We start from the raw sequence: 15,390 nt of genomic DNA, 5'->3' as shown, positions 1-15,390 counted from the left end.
GCCCCCGGGTGGGGAAAGAAACCGAGGAGGAGGCGAGGAGGGATAACTCCCCCGGACCAGCCGTGGAGTTGACCGAAGCTTTGATTTCGGTCCCGCCAGGGACGTCGGGTGGTGCGCAAGCGGAAAGCACAAGTAGTCGAGTCTTCCAGGTATGGGTTTTGCTACCTTGTTGAGTCGCCAAACATGGGTATTGTGCATGCTGACCGTATCCATTTGTAGTCCTTCCGCTTCTCCACCCAGGACCGAGCTTGAAGAGGTGGGATCAGCTCCATCTACCACTGTGGCTGTCACCATTGCCGTGGCGGGGACGCGCCACCGGCTGGTGAGACTCCGCCCAGAAACTGGTACTCCGCGGCGAGCCTTGCGGGTGAAGAAGGCTATCATGAAGAAGTCGACACTATGAGTTTGCATTTTGCTTCATAATGAACATTCTGCTCTTTTCGACTTGTGATGGTATAGCTAACTCTGCTTTATTAGGTCTGCAAGTGCTGCTCCGTGCAAGTTGAAGCCGACCGCTGCTCTTCCAGCCCCCGAGCCATCAGCCCTAGGAGAGTCCACACCCTCAGAATCGGCTACGGCCACTCCAGCCCCCGAGCCATCAGCCCCAGGAGAATCGACACCCCGGAGCCAGCCCTCGAGGCAAACGCGACGCTACCCAACTTGCCACCTCTCGAGCTCCAACAAAGTGAAACCAGAGCTGGTGGCGAGGAACAAGTTGAGGCCCCTGATGCCGCTCCTGCGGATGGCACAGGTAAGCATCTGACCGCCCAAGGCTAGCTGTCTAGACCCAGGTGTTATGTATTGAAAATATCTGGACTTGCAGGTGCCCAACAGCCACCTTCTGGGGATGCCGCAGGACCTCGAGTCCAGAGGAGCTGCTGATGGCGAGCTCGGGTGCCAGGACACATCATCGCCGATCTGGTGGATGATCCGATGCTGACGGTCGGCAACATAAAGACCTTCAAGAAGGCATACAAGGAATTGTACGACTTTGCCATGGTAAGACCTGAGTACTTTTCTGCTTGTATTCATTGTCAAGTTGTTGACTGACTCTCCTCCTTTATGCAGAATGTGATCACGCCCTCGCAGAAGAAATCTGAGAAGTTAAAAACCGTCGTGAGTGGTCACCAGGAGCTTGCTGCCAAGGAGAAGCGTATATCCGAGGAGCAAACGAAGAACAGCTACCTCCGGAGAGAACTCGACATGTTGAAGCAGGAACGTACTCGAGAGACATGGCTTCTCAAGAATGACCTGCTGTAAGCATCTAGGCCCTTAAGGTATGTTTCGGTGATTAATGACAACCATTATTGTGACTAATGAGTTTGTGCAGCTTTATAGATCATTATTGCTCATTTGGTTATATGTCAAAAGAGGCCCCTAATTTTCATTATTCAAAAAGGCGATCTCGGCATTCAACTCTATAATGTGTCAAGACTAAGGATCTTTCTAGTCCTAAGTGTCATAAGGTTGAGAAGGACACTTAGGTTAGTATAGGTTTTATAGTTTTGTAGTGATCGCACTATTAAGAGGGGTTTAGGCTTAGTAACTTGAGCATGGACATGGTCATTTGAAAATGGATGCACACAATGGTCACTCAGGTTTCTAGAAGCTCAAATAAGTGGTTCTCAACTTATATCTCAAGAATATTTGGATTTCATTCAAGACTCAAGTCAGAAAAGGCAAAATCAGAAAAATCCTTATCACCGGTTTAACCGACGCTAAAGTTTTCTATACGTCGGTTAAACGAGGTCAGCAGACTGGACAAGTCAATACACCGGTTAAACCGACGTTATTTGAAAGGACGTCGGTGCAGTTGTCCAGAGACTCGGTTTTCAGTTGATCAGTGGACAATACACTCACCGGTTAAACCGACGCTATTTGAAATTGGACGTCGGTGCAGTTGTCCAGTGACTTGGTATTTCTGTTGATCAATGGATGATTACACTCACCGGTTAAACCGATGCAACGACGGTTAATCTGCCCAAGCTGTAACGGCTAGTTTTCAGAAGGGCAGTTTACATTCACCGGTTAAACCGACGATGACTATTGGAGGACGTCGGATTAACCGGCGCTACGCAGTTTTCTGGCAGCTTTTTCTCCAACGGCTCTATTCGTGTGAGCTGCCATATATACCCCTCCAATGGGTCATTCTACTACTCTTGACACCAGGCAACATCCAAACACACATACTATAGTCAAGAGCCACCTTGAGCTTCAACATTTCATACACTTGTTCATTCAATCATTCAAGAAGCAAGATTAAGGACTTGAGTAGAGAGAAGCTTGTGTGCATCCATTCTTTGTGATTGGTTCTTGCTCAAGTGAAGGCCTTAGCTTGTTACTCTTGGTGATTGGCATCACCTAGGCGATCTTGGTGATCGAGGTGATTCTCGCGGAGCTTGCCAAGGATTGTGGAAGCCCGGAGAAGAGATTTGTACGTGGCTTGATCTCCACCACACCGGGATGGTGAACGGAGACTCTTAGTGAGCGCCCTCGTCTTGGTGACTTGGGAGGTGACAATACTCTTTGTGAGTGTCACAACGTGGATTAGGGGTGTGTGCCAACACATCGATACCACGGGAAAAAATCCGGTTGTCCCTTGTCCACTTTACTTTTTCAAGCATTATCTTTCATGCAATTCATTCATGTGCTTGATTTAGGAATCACTAGTTAGCTCTACCTTGCTAGGCTTTATCTCTTTTCATCTTAACTAGCTTGTGTAGGTTGTTTAGTTATCGGTTGGTGAATTGGAGCCTTTCTAGTTTTTGCATAGGTTAAGGTTGTTTTATCTTGTTTTAGAAATTTGAAAAAGGCCCAATTCACCCCCCCTCTTGGTCCATCGATCCTTTCAATTGGTATCAGAGCCTCGTTGCTCATTTGGATCATTAGGCTTCACCGCCTAGAGCTATGGCCAAGATGGGTGGTTCGCCGCCTCACTTCGAGGGCAAGAACTTTGCCTATTGGAAAGTTCGCATGGCCGCATACCTTGATGCGATGCCCCCGAAGTGTGGTTGGCAACTAAAGTCGGGTTCACCGGAGATCCCACCCCCGACCAATTAAAATGGAATGCTAGAGCTAGAAATGCAATTTTCGAAGCTATTAGTGAGGAGGTCTTTGCTAGAGTTAATGGCATGGACCTAGCAAGTGATATTTGGAAGGAAGCTCATTGAGATTCATGAACGTTCCACCAAAGTTCGTGAACAAAAATATCACTTGTTTAGAGCTAAGTATGATTCCTTCAAAATGCTAGCTCATGAAAATTGCAATGATATGTACTCTCGCTTGAATGTCATTGTCAAGGACATTAATGCACTTGAAATATCCAAAATTGACAGTGCATCCATCAACCGCAAGATCCTCATGCTCCTTCCGAAGCCCAAGTACAACATTATCAATGCTATGCTTCAAAAGGAGGATCTCGCCACAATGGAAGTAGGAGAACTTGTGGGCGAAATTCGCGCTCATGAAAATGAGCATTCTTGGTATGACCGAAGAGCCAACATCAAGCAAGTCAATTGCTCTAAAGACCAAGACAAACAAATCCCGCAAGCTCAAGATGGTCAAACAAGACTCAAGCTCAAGCAATGAAGAAGATGATCATCATGAGAGCTCATCCGATGTTGAAGATGATGGAGAACTTGCTCTCATGATGAGAAAGTTCACACGCTTGAATGAGAAGATCAATAAGAAGGGCTTCAACTTTGACTCCAAGAAGGGAATGTTCCGGCCAATGGATGTCAAGAACAAGATTTGCTACAATTGTGGCGAAAAAGGACACATCCGTCCAAATTGCCCCAAGCCGGACAAAAGAAGCAAGGACAACAAGAGTAAGCATCGCCATGATTCAAGCGATGATGAAGAAGAGGAGAGGAAAAACAAAAACAAGAGATTTGGGAAGAAGAAGACCCATGACAAGAAGACCAAGCTCTTCCCGAAGAAGAAAGGGCATACCAAGAAAAGTTTCTTGGTGGAGAAACAAGAATGGGTGACCGATGTCTCATCAAGCGAAGACTCAAGTGATGAAGAAGACATTGTCACCATCGCCCTCACCAATGAAGAACCATCTCTACCTCCGCCTCCTATGTGCCTCATGGCAAAAGGTAACACCAAGGTATGTGAGGTAGATAGTGAAGATGATAGTGATGAAGAGCTTGATCCTAATGAATTTACTAACCTCATCAATGAGTATACATCCGTCATCAAGAGGGAAAAGGGCAAAGTTAAAGTTCTTGAGAGCACTCATGCCAAGTTAGAGCTTGCCCACTCCGACTTACTTAGTAAGTACAATGACTTACTCAAAAAGCACAATGAGTCACTTGTACTTGCTAAGCAAGTTGAAGAGAGCCACAAAAAGCTCAAACAAGAGCATAGGGAGTTGGCTCACAAGTATCAAGAACTTGAATTTGCTTATGAAGTAATTGACCCAAGTCTTGAGAAAGTTGTTAATGAAAAGGTCAATGCTTCTACTTCATGTGATGATCTACTCATTGATGCATATGCCACTAATGTTGTGCCAAGCTTGCCTCTTCTAGGGAAAAGGAATTGATGGATCAAGTGGCAAGCCTCAAGAGTAGTGTGGAGAAACTCTCAAGGGGAGAATACATCCACAAGGAGATTCTCTTCAACAATGCCCGTGACTATGGTAAGAGAGGTCTTGGTTCATTTCCGGAGCCAAACATGGCTACAACTCCTTCTCCGGAGATCAAGACAAGCTTCATCAAGGAAGTTGGTTCATATTGCCAACATTGCCAAGTCACCGGGCACCACACTAGGGAGTGCACTTTACCATCACGTCCTCTTCCTAAATTACCCAAGAATTACTCATCAATGTTTCAAAATAATCATTTTCTCTTGAGTAAAGTGAAGGGCAAGTGAAGGCCAAGTTCATTGGCAAAATTGCTAAGGAGTCGAAGAAGAAGCTCCCCAAGCAACTTTGGGTCCCAAAAGCTCTTGTCACACATGTGCAAGGCCCAAAGCTTGTTGGGTTCCGAAAACTCAAAAATAAATTCTCATGTGTGTAGGTGAACTACAAAGCCGGTGGAAAACATTGGGTACTTGATAGCGGTTGCTCTCAACATATGACCGGCAATGATAGCATGTTCACCTCACTTGAAGACCCCGGCGATCATGAACATGTCACCTATGGTGATAACTCAAAGGGGAAAGTCTTAGGTTTGGGTAGAATTGCAATTTCAAAAGACTTATCCATTTCAAATGTTTTGTTTGTAGAAGCACTTAGTTTTAACCTCATTTCTATTGCACAATTGTGTGATCTTGGACTAACGTGTGCCTTTGACAAGAATGGTGTTGTAGTGACTCATGAAAAAGACAAGTCATTGGTATTCACGGGGTTTAGGCATGGCAATATCTATTTGGTGGATTTCTCTTCAAAGCAAACAAGCACCATGACTTGCCTCTTCACCAAGTCGTCTCTTGGGTGGCTTTGGCATAGAAGAATTGCTCATATTGGCATGAGCAACCTCAAGAAAGCCCACAAAAGAGGGATGATCACCGGCATAAAGGACGTCACTTTTGACAAGAACAAGCTATGCAAAGCATGTCAAGCCGGGAAGCAAGTTGCAACTCATCATCCTATCAAGACGATGTTGTCTACCTCCAAGCCGCTCGAGCTACTACACATGGATCTCTTTGGTCCAACTTCATACAAGAGCATTGGTGGTAACCTCTATTGCCTAGTAATTGTTGATGATTTTTCACGTTACACTTGGGTCATGTTTCTAGCGATAAGGGTGAAACTCCGGAAATCTTCAAGACATTTGCAAGAAAAGCTCAAAGGGAATACAATTCCCAAATCGTGAAGATCCGGAGTGACAACGGCACCGAGTTCAAAAATATGAAGATTGAAGAATGGTGCGATGAAGAAGGAGTCAAACATGAGTTTTCCGCCACCTACACGCCCCAACAAAAATGGTGTGGTGGAAAGAAAGAACAAGACACTCATCACCCTAGCAAGAGCAATGTTGGATGATTATGGCACGTCCGAGAAGTTTTGGGCGGAAGCAATCAACACGGCGTGTCATGCATCCAACCGAGTGTATCCTCACCGACTCCTCAAGAAAACTCCATATGAGCTCATCACCGGGAGGAAACCAAATATATCGTACTTTCGAGTCTTTGGTTGCAAATGCTTCATCTATAAGAAGAAAAGGCTCGGTAAGTTTGAGAGTAGATGTGATGAAGGTTTCTTTCTTGGTTATGCATCAAACTCCAAAGCATATAGAGTATTCAATCAAACCTCCGGGTTAGTTGAAGAAACATGTGATGTGGAGTTTGATGAATCTAATGGCTCCCAAGAGGAGGTTGTTGGCTATGAAAATGTAGGGGATGAAGAGATTGAAGAAGCCTTGAAGAAGATGTCCATTGGGGATATCAAGCCGGAAGAGGTGCATGAAGGCAATGATCAAGGGGAAGGACCTTCCTCATCTACACCAAGCACCTCCACGGCACCCCTAGTGGATGAAGATCAAGATAAAGTTGATCCACTACCTCAAGAAAATGTGTCAACGCCAACACCCCAAGTCCAAGAACAAGAAGAGCAAAATGTTCCACCACAAGCACAAGTCACTCATGATCCACCCCAACAAGCATCCACGCAAATACCGCTAGTGAAGCATGGTCGCATCTCCAAGGATCATCCAATTGGTCAAATCATTGGTAGTCCTTCCAAAGGAGTAAGAACTCGCTCTAAGCATGCTTCTTTTTGCGAACATCACTCGTTTGTTTCGTGTATTGAACCCACTAGCATAGAGGAAGCGCTTGAGGACTCGGATTGGGTGATGGCCATGCAAGAAGAATTGAATAATTTCACCCGCAATGAAGTTTGGGTCCTCGAAGCTCCTCCAAAAGACAAGAACATCATCGGCACAAAGTGGGTCTTTCGAAACAAGCAAGATGAACATGGGGTGGTGGTACGCAACAAAGCAAGACTTGTGGCAAAAGGGTTTTCTCAAGTCGAAGGTTTGGATTTTGGTGAAACTTTTGCTCCGGTCGCAAGACTTGAAGCTATCCGCATCCTTCTTGCTTACTCTTCACATCATAATATTAAGTTATATCAAATGGATGTGAAAAGTGCGTTCTTAAATGGCTTTATTAACGAACTTGTTTATGTTGAGCAACCTCCCGGGTTTGAAGATCCGAGGAATCCTAATCATGTTTATAGGTTGCACAAGGCACTCTATGGGCTCAAACAAGCTCCAAGGGCTTGGTATGAGAGGCTTCGTGACTTCCTAATCATGCAAGGCTTCAAGATCGGGAGGGTGGACACCACCTTGTTCACAAAAGATGTCAACGGGGATCTTTTCATTTGTCAAATTTATGTTGACGATATCATCTTTGGCTCAACTAATGATTTGCTAAGCCATGAGTTTGCTACCATGATGTCTAGGGAATTCGAGATGTCCATGATTGGCGAATTGACTTTCTTCCTTGGTTTCCAAGTCAAACAAATGAAGGAAGGGACATTCATCTATCAAGAAAAATATACTAGAGATATCTTGAAGAAGTTCAAGATGGATGAATGTAAGCCAATCAAGACTCCTATGGCTACAAATGGGCATCTCGACTTGGATGTGGACGGTAAACCTGTTGATCAATCCCTCTATCGTTCAATGATAGGGTCTTTGCTTTACCTTACCGCATCTAGGCCCGATATAATGTTTAGTGTGTGCTTGTGTGCCCGTTTTCAAGCTAACCCTAAGGAATCACATCTCTCGGCTGTGAATAGGATCCTTCGGTATCTCAAGCACACTCCTAGCATAGGCTTGTGGTACCCCAAAGGCGCTAGTTTAGATCTCTTGGGATACTCGGATTCGGATTTTGCCGGAAGCCGTGTCGATCGCAAGAGTACCTCCGGGGGTTGCCACTTGCTTGGGCGTTCTCTAGTTTCTTGGTCGAGTAAGAAGCAAAATTCCGTGGCTTTGTCCACCGCGGAAGCGGAATATATAGCTGCCGGTGCATGTTGTGCCCAAATCCTATATATGAAGCAAACCCTTTTGGACTTTGGTGTGAAACTAGGAAGAATTCCACTCCTTTGTGACAATGAAAGTGCCGTAAAAATTGCCAAGAATCCGGTTCAACACTCTCGCACAAAGCACATTGATATTCGCCATCACTTCTTGCGTGATCACGAAGCCAAGGGGGACATTTCCCTTCAAGGTGTGAGATCCGAGGAGCAATTGGCGGATATTTTCACAAAACCTTTAGACGAGAGTACCTTTGTTAGGCTAAGAAATGAGCTAAATGTGTTAGATGCGGCAAACGTCATGTAAGTTGCCATGTCATATAGAAAAATGCATACATATAGGACACTTGTCTAACCATGGTAAGATAGTGATGAGCAAGGGTTTAGCTAGAGGTGGTGGTCCACTTGTTTTCCTCTAGGCTTGTAGAAAGGCTCATCATGATGAAGCTTTCCGTGGGATCAAACTTGACAAGTAGATCTTAAATTCTCGCTATGCATTTCTTGTCATATAGTTGTGCATCTCATGTTTACCTTTCTTTCGCATGTGTTTGTAATTTGCATTATCATTGCATGCGAAAAAGTCACAAAGGAGATCACTTGATGAAAATGAGACTTATTTTACGTGCAAGATCTTAATTCATGAGAAGTGAAAAGAGTAAAGTGTTAGGTGCGTTATTGCCTAGTGAGCAATGTCATTGTGAGTTTGAAACTTTCCTCCTTCAATATTCCTATGACATGGCTCATACATTTTAAATTGGCGCTTTGTCTCTCTTGCGACTTATCCTTGATTTTGAAAAGAAAAACTATTTAAGTTATTAAGCTATCCTATTTTGAGGGGTAAAGTCGCCTATGCAAGTCCATTAACTTGAGTTTAGTTGAATCTTATAAGTTCATTGGACTTAGCATAGAAAAGTGAGCTGAGAGAGGGTTTTTGGGTTCACCGGTTAAACCGACGTTCAATGGATCTACACCCATCGGTTTAACCGGCGTTACTAAGTGTCAGCCACAGCTCAGTCATTTCAGGAGTTCAACCGGCGTATGCAAAGTTTGAAGCATCGGATCAACCGATGAACAGAACACGATTTTGACCTGAAAATCAACTGTTATTTGCATCGTTCAACCGACGAGTTCATTTTTCAGATCATCGGTTCAACCGGCGTACAGATACAGATTTGGCTGGGTTTCTGGGAAACTACACCGACGCAATCAACCGGTGTTCAAAACCTAAGCGTCGGATCAACTGGCGATAAGAAAAACTGCGGGGTCCACATGTCATATTACTCTTGGTCGCTCGCTGCCGCCCGCTCATCTTCCTTTGTTGCCCCCTCGCCTTCGCTGTCACCTCTGCACCGCCGCCGCCTTTTCACCGTTCGTACGCCATCCGCCGCCGCTCGCCGTCCGTGCGCCGCCGCTCGCCGTCCGTGCGCCGCCGCCGCTCGCCGTCCGTGCGCCGCCGCATTCCCGCGCCCGCGCCCGCGCCCGCTCGCGACCACGCACCGTCACCAGCGCCCGCGCCGCCGCCACCATCCTTCACCTCACAGCCGCCTGCACCCGCGCCGTTGCCACCGCCAAATCATCGCCTTGCAGCTCCACCGCACGCCACCTGCACCACATTGCATCACCTCCACCGCAGCGCCGCCCGTTCGACTCTGTGCCGGTCGTACATCCTGCGTCGCCTGCACGTCACCGCGTTGTCGCATCCTTATTACTTCCAGTGTTGTGATGGGTCGTGACAAGAGGAAGGGGAAGGAGATAGTGGTTGAGGAGCCCGCGCGCAAGCGGACTCGCGCAGCGAGAGAGGCCGAGAGGGCCGAGATGGTGGCTAAGGCCGCCGAAGAGCAGGCGTCTGGCCGTGCTCGTCCGTTCGCGATCAGAGATCCGGCAGCCAGAGGCAGAGGCAGAGGCAGAGGGATGGGCCGAGTCAGAGGTGCCAGGGCCACCAGAGCCACAGCCGCAGCAGCAGCAGAGTCAGGGCAGTCAGCTTCAGCGGCAGAGTCCGATTCAGATACAGAGACAGCGCAGTCCGAGCAGTCTCAGGGGCAGGACACTCAGTCACCAGCTCTACGACGTTCTGGCCGCACCCGGCAGACGTCCCCCGCAGAGCAGACTTCACCAGCGACCGAGCGTCGCACTGGACCGAGGACGCGAGGAGGTCACCAGCCACAGGAGCCTCGCAGGTCCGCAGCAGCAGCAGCAGCTCGTCGAGCCGAGGCCCTAGCGGCCGAGCGCGCAGTGTTCCGCATGGACACTGTCGTGCGTCTGGAGCCAGGTGTGCTTCTCCAGAACTTGACCAAGGCCAATGCGGCGAAGGTCAAGAGGCTCAGGTGGAGTGTACAGGAGGAGGAGTGGTTCCCGGTGACACGAGACAGCAGGGTCGATCGTAGATTCTGGACGCTTCTTCAGGCCAGTTTCTACGAGACCTATCAGAGGCGGGGCCACAGGATTTTCCCTCACCGAGTACTGGACTGGGTTTCACTGAGGACAGCTGCAGGGGGAGCCGATGTCCGGGAGCACTTCGAGCACTTCAGAGGTCTGCCCAGGTTGCTCTCCATTGAGAGGAACAGATATATTGAGGACTGGGTCAGAGTTTTCTACGCCACAGCTTGGATTGCCCCAGAGCGCAGAGCAGTTCACTTCATGTTTGGGGGGCAGGTGTTTGGTTTGTCCAGAGCGACACTCGCAGGGATTCTAGGAGTTGACTTGGTTGACGTCTCCCTGCACGAGATGGTATATGGTGATGCAGATCCACCGCGCAGAGCCATGATTGGCGGAATAGCACCTTCACACGAGGCGATCTCTCAGTGTTTCCGCCAGCCCTTCCCGGCCTCCTACGCCAGAGTTCCCAGCCTGCTGACCCCAGAGGCTTACGCAGTTCACATGGCACTCCGGAGGACTTTGCTCCCGAGGAGTGGCTACCCAGAGGGGTTCACAGGTCTGCAGCAGCTGCTACTTCTTCACATCCTCACTCACGAGCCCTTTGATATTGTCGACTTCATCTTAGCTGAGATCGAGGATGTTATCACTGACGGGATGGGCGTAGTATGACAGTTTCCTTATGCTCACTGGATCAGTTTCATTTGCTCCATGATAGTGCCAGCTGAGTCACCCGTCAGTACAGTCTACCGGCAGGACGAGGTCCCCTGGTTTCCTGTCTACAGACCGACAGCACCTTCGGACCGGAGGAGAGGCAGGCAGGCTGATAGAGCTGCCATGGCACGATTGTCACCGGAGGTACAGGCCCGAGTGGCCCAGGAGGATGAGGCACTGCTTGCCGCAGAGGCACAGCTTCCCGGAGGAGATGATGAGATTCATTGGTCAGACCTAGAGTCAGACTCCTCCGAGGATGAGGAGTACTTCCCTGCACCAGCCCCAGCTAGTCATGATCATGAGGCAGGGGGTTCAGGAGAGCCAGCTCCAGTGACAGCTGCTGCTACTACAGTTTCAGAGTCCCAGGTGTCTCAGCCGTCTGAGCTCACTGCACTTCTACAGCAGCTGGTCACACAGCAGAGAGAGGACCGCCGGGCACAGGAGGAGGCCAGGAGAGCCCATGAGGCACAGCTTGCACAGATTCAGAGGGAGGCCGCCCGAGAGCGAGCTGCTACAGAGGAGCGTTTCGTCGGCCTTATTGACAGAGTCTCTCAGAGGACGGACGCTCAGTTTCAGCAGATGCAGCAGGGCATGATGGCGATGTTCGGGATGATTTCACAGCTATATTCTCACACCGGACTCGCCCCTCAGCAGCCAGGACAGACAGGCCTTCAGGGCGCCGGAGCACCACCACTTGCAGTTACACCAGCTCCGGCTTCCACTACTCCAGCTTCCTCCGCGACCCCAGAGATTATGTTCTCATTGTCAGCACTTCTTGGGTCTGCGAGTCGTCCTCTCTTCTCTCCTCTGCCTGCGACCTCACTCTTCCAGGAGTCACCCTCTGCAGTGCAGTCAGTTGGCCTCCCCGCAGTACCACAGCCACTACCTTCAGGGGGAGGCGGAGAGGTGTCCTTACTTCAGCAGTCGTCCCAGCCGGCAGCATCAGCACTCACTACTTCAGATGTTGACACATCTTCTGCTGAGCCGGCTACTACTTCCACGGACCCTCTCCCAGGCAGTGCTAGCACCAGGGCCTCGACGACAGCCTCGACGACAGCTACACCTCCGGTCAGCTCAGCACCTACCGGCACTTCAGATCAGCAGCTTCCGTCTGTCACCGAGGATCCGCTGTCTGACGACGACGATGATGATGACCCGGATCGCTTCCTCGCCGTCCCGCGGCAGTAGCTAGCCTTTTTGTGCTTTGATGCCAAAGGGGGAGAGGGAGTCAGGGGGAGGGTAGTTTTAGAGAGAGCTCGATCAGGACTTTGTTGTCTCTTATTGTATTATATATTGTCTTATATTTGGTTTTAGTTCATGGATATGTACATTTGTCATTTGAGCATGCTGAGCTTTTGAGACATATCTATGGATTTCGTTTAAGCCTTTGAGCTCTTTGGTTCCCTTCTTTCGAGTTTGCCTGTGTTTATTCTTGCCATATCTTTCTCGCTCTCTCGTTATTTATGTCAGTGTTGTCATCAATCACCAAAAAGGGGGAGATTGTAAGCATCTAGGCCCTTAAGGTATGTTTCGGTGATTAATGACAACCATTATTGTGACTAATGAGTTTGTGCAGCTTTATAGATCATTATTGCTCATTTGGTTATATGTCAAAAGAGGCCCCTAATTTTCATTATTCAAAAAGGCGATCTCGGCATTCAACTCTATAATGTGTCAAGACTAAGGATCTTTCTAGTCCTAAGTGTCATAAGGTTGAGAAGGACACTTAGGTTAGTATAGGTTTTATAGTTTTGTAGTGATCACACTATTAAGAGGGGTTTAGGCTTAGTAACTTGAGCATGGACTTGGTCATTTGAAAATGGATGCACACAATGGTCACTCAGGTTTCTAGAAACTCAAATAAGTGGTTCTCAACTTATATCTCAAGAATATTTGGATTTCATTCAAGACTCAAGTCAGAAAAGGCAAAATCAGAAAAATCCTTAACACCGGTTTAACCGACGCCTAAAGTTTTCTATACGTCGGTTAAACGAGGTCAGCTGATCTGGACAAGTCAATACACCGGTTAAACCGACGTTATTTGAAAATGGACGTCGGTGCAGTTGTCCAGAGACTCGGTTTTCAGTTGATCAGTGGACAAATAGACTCACCGGTTAAACCGATGCTATTTGAAATTTGACGTCGGTGCAGTTGTCCAGAGACTTGGTATTTCTGTTGATCAAAGGATGATTACACTCACCGGTTAAACCGATGCAACGACAGTTAATCTTCCCAAACAGTAACGGCTAGTTTTCAAAAGGGGAGTTTACATTCACCGGTTAAACCGACGATGACTATTGGAGGGACGTCGGATTAACCGGCGCTACGCAGTTTTCTGGCAGCTTTTTCTCCAACGGCTCTATTCGTGTGAGCTGCCCATATATACCCCTCCAATGGGTCATTCTACTACTCTTGACACCAGGCAACATCCAAACACACATACTTTAGTCAAGAGCCACCTTGAGCTTCAACATTTCATACACTTGTTCATTCAATCATTCAAGAAGCAAGATTAAGGACTTGAGTAGAGAGAAGCTTGTGTGCATCCATTCTTTGTGATTGGTTCTTGCTCAAGTGAAGGCCTTAGCTTGTTACTCTTGGTGATTGGCATCACCTAGGCGATCTTGGTGATCGAGGTGATTCTCGCGGAGCTTGCCAAGGATTGTGGAAGCCCGGAGAAGTGATTTGTACGTGGCTTGATCTCCACCACACCGGGATGGTGAACGGAGACTCTTAGTGAGCGCCCTCGTCTTGGTGACTTGGGAGATGACAATACTCTTTGTGAGTGTCACAACGTGGATTAGGGGTGTGTGCCAACACATCGATACCACGGGAAAAAATCCGGTTGTCCCTTGTCCACTTTACTTGTTTCAAGCATTATCTTTCATGCAATTCATTCATGTGCTTGATTTAGGAATCACTAGTTAGCTCTACCTTGCTAGGCTTTATCTCTTTTCATCTTAACTAGCTTGTGTAGGTTGTTTAGTTATCCGGTTGGTGAATTGGAGCCTTTCTAGTTTTTGCATAGGTTAAGGTTGTTTTATCTTGTTTTAGAAATTGAAAAAGGCCCAATTCACCCCCCCTCTTGGTCCATCGATCCTTTCACCTGCGCAATCTCGAGGAGCAGCTCAAGGAAGAGAAGAAAGCGCACCAAGGTTGGCCTTTTTCCTTCTTCGAGTACTTTCCTTTAACAGGTTTCCGTGGACATTGAAAATATCTTCACCGCAGAGCTTAGGAAAATCTTAAAATACAAAGAAGAGCTGCTTACTGACATGAAGAATATGCTGTATCACCGTACAGATAACGTTGAGAGGCTGCAGAAGGTAGTCGCTGATACTGAAGAACAGTTCGCCGACTGCCTTCGGCAAATCAAGACGCTGGGCGAGGAGAAGGGGCGGCGGGAGAAGGAGCTGGAGATTCTCAGGGAGGCCGCCCAGACGCTTGTGGATATGGTGGATCCAGTAGAAGAAGGTGAACCAGACAAGCGGCCCCTGCTGGAGCGACTTCGTGGGGCGTCGGAAAGTCCTTAAGTTCCTCACAGAAGCCCCGGTCGCATGCGTCAGCCATGCCCTTGCGTTTGTAAAATCTTTTTGGCCAGAAGCTCCACTGGGGATGTTCGCGCAGGGGGTGGCTGCGGAGTGCATTGAAGAGCAGTTCAACAAGTACCTCCAAGAAGCCCAACCTGTAGCCGAACAAATAGTACAATGTGTATTGCAAGATTAGGGTATAAAGAACAAGTACTTATTGTCTTGTATATATGCTTATTTGGTATCTCTACTTGTGTATGCCTTAGCTAAACTATCTTCCAGACTTAAAGGCCAAGTAGTAGAGACTGTCCCGAGTGTACCGAACCTAGAGGTAGTTGTAGAAGCTCCGAGTAGGAACCCAACTAACAAGTTAGCCATAACCCGATCGAGCAGGTCTAACCTGTTAGGAAAGAACGCGAGCATCGTCGTGAGATTGCCGTGCTTATGGCAAAGAAAACAAAACTACCCCAAGTGCACCGGCTCTGGGTGTAGTCGAGATCGCTACTCATATGAGCGCGTCCAACAAGTTAGGTAGGAACCAGATGAACGGATCGGACCTTTTGGGAGCGAACGCGAGCATTGTCGTGGGTTTGCCGTGCTTATGGCAAAGAACGAAACTACCCTAAGTGCAGTGACTCAGGATGTAGTCGAAATGACTCTTCATGCGAGCCCATCCAACAAACTGGGTATAAACCAGTCGAGTGGATCAACTTTGTTGGGAAAGAACGCGAGCATCATCGCGCAGCTGCCGTGCTTCCAGCAAGGAGTCAAAATTGCCCCGAGTGCAGCGACTCT

The sequence above is a fragment of the Panicum hallii genome, chromosome 8, assembly GCF_002211085.1.
Source record: "Panicum hallii strain FIL2 chromosome 8, PHallii_v3.1, whole genome shotgun sequence".
Classification (NCBI taxonomy): Eukaryota; Viridiplantae; Streptophyta; class Magnoliopsida; order Poales; family Poaceae; genus Panicum; species Panicum hallii.
Note: the sequence above shows the minus strand (reverse complement) of the source record.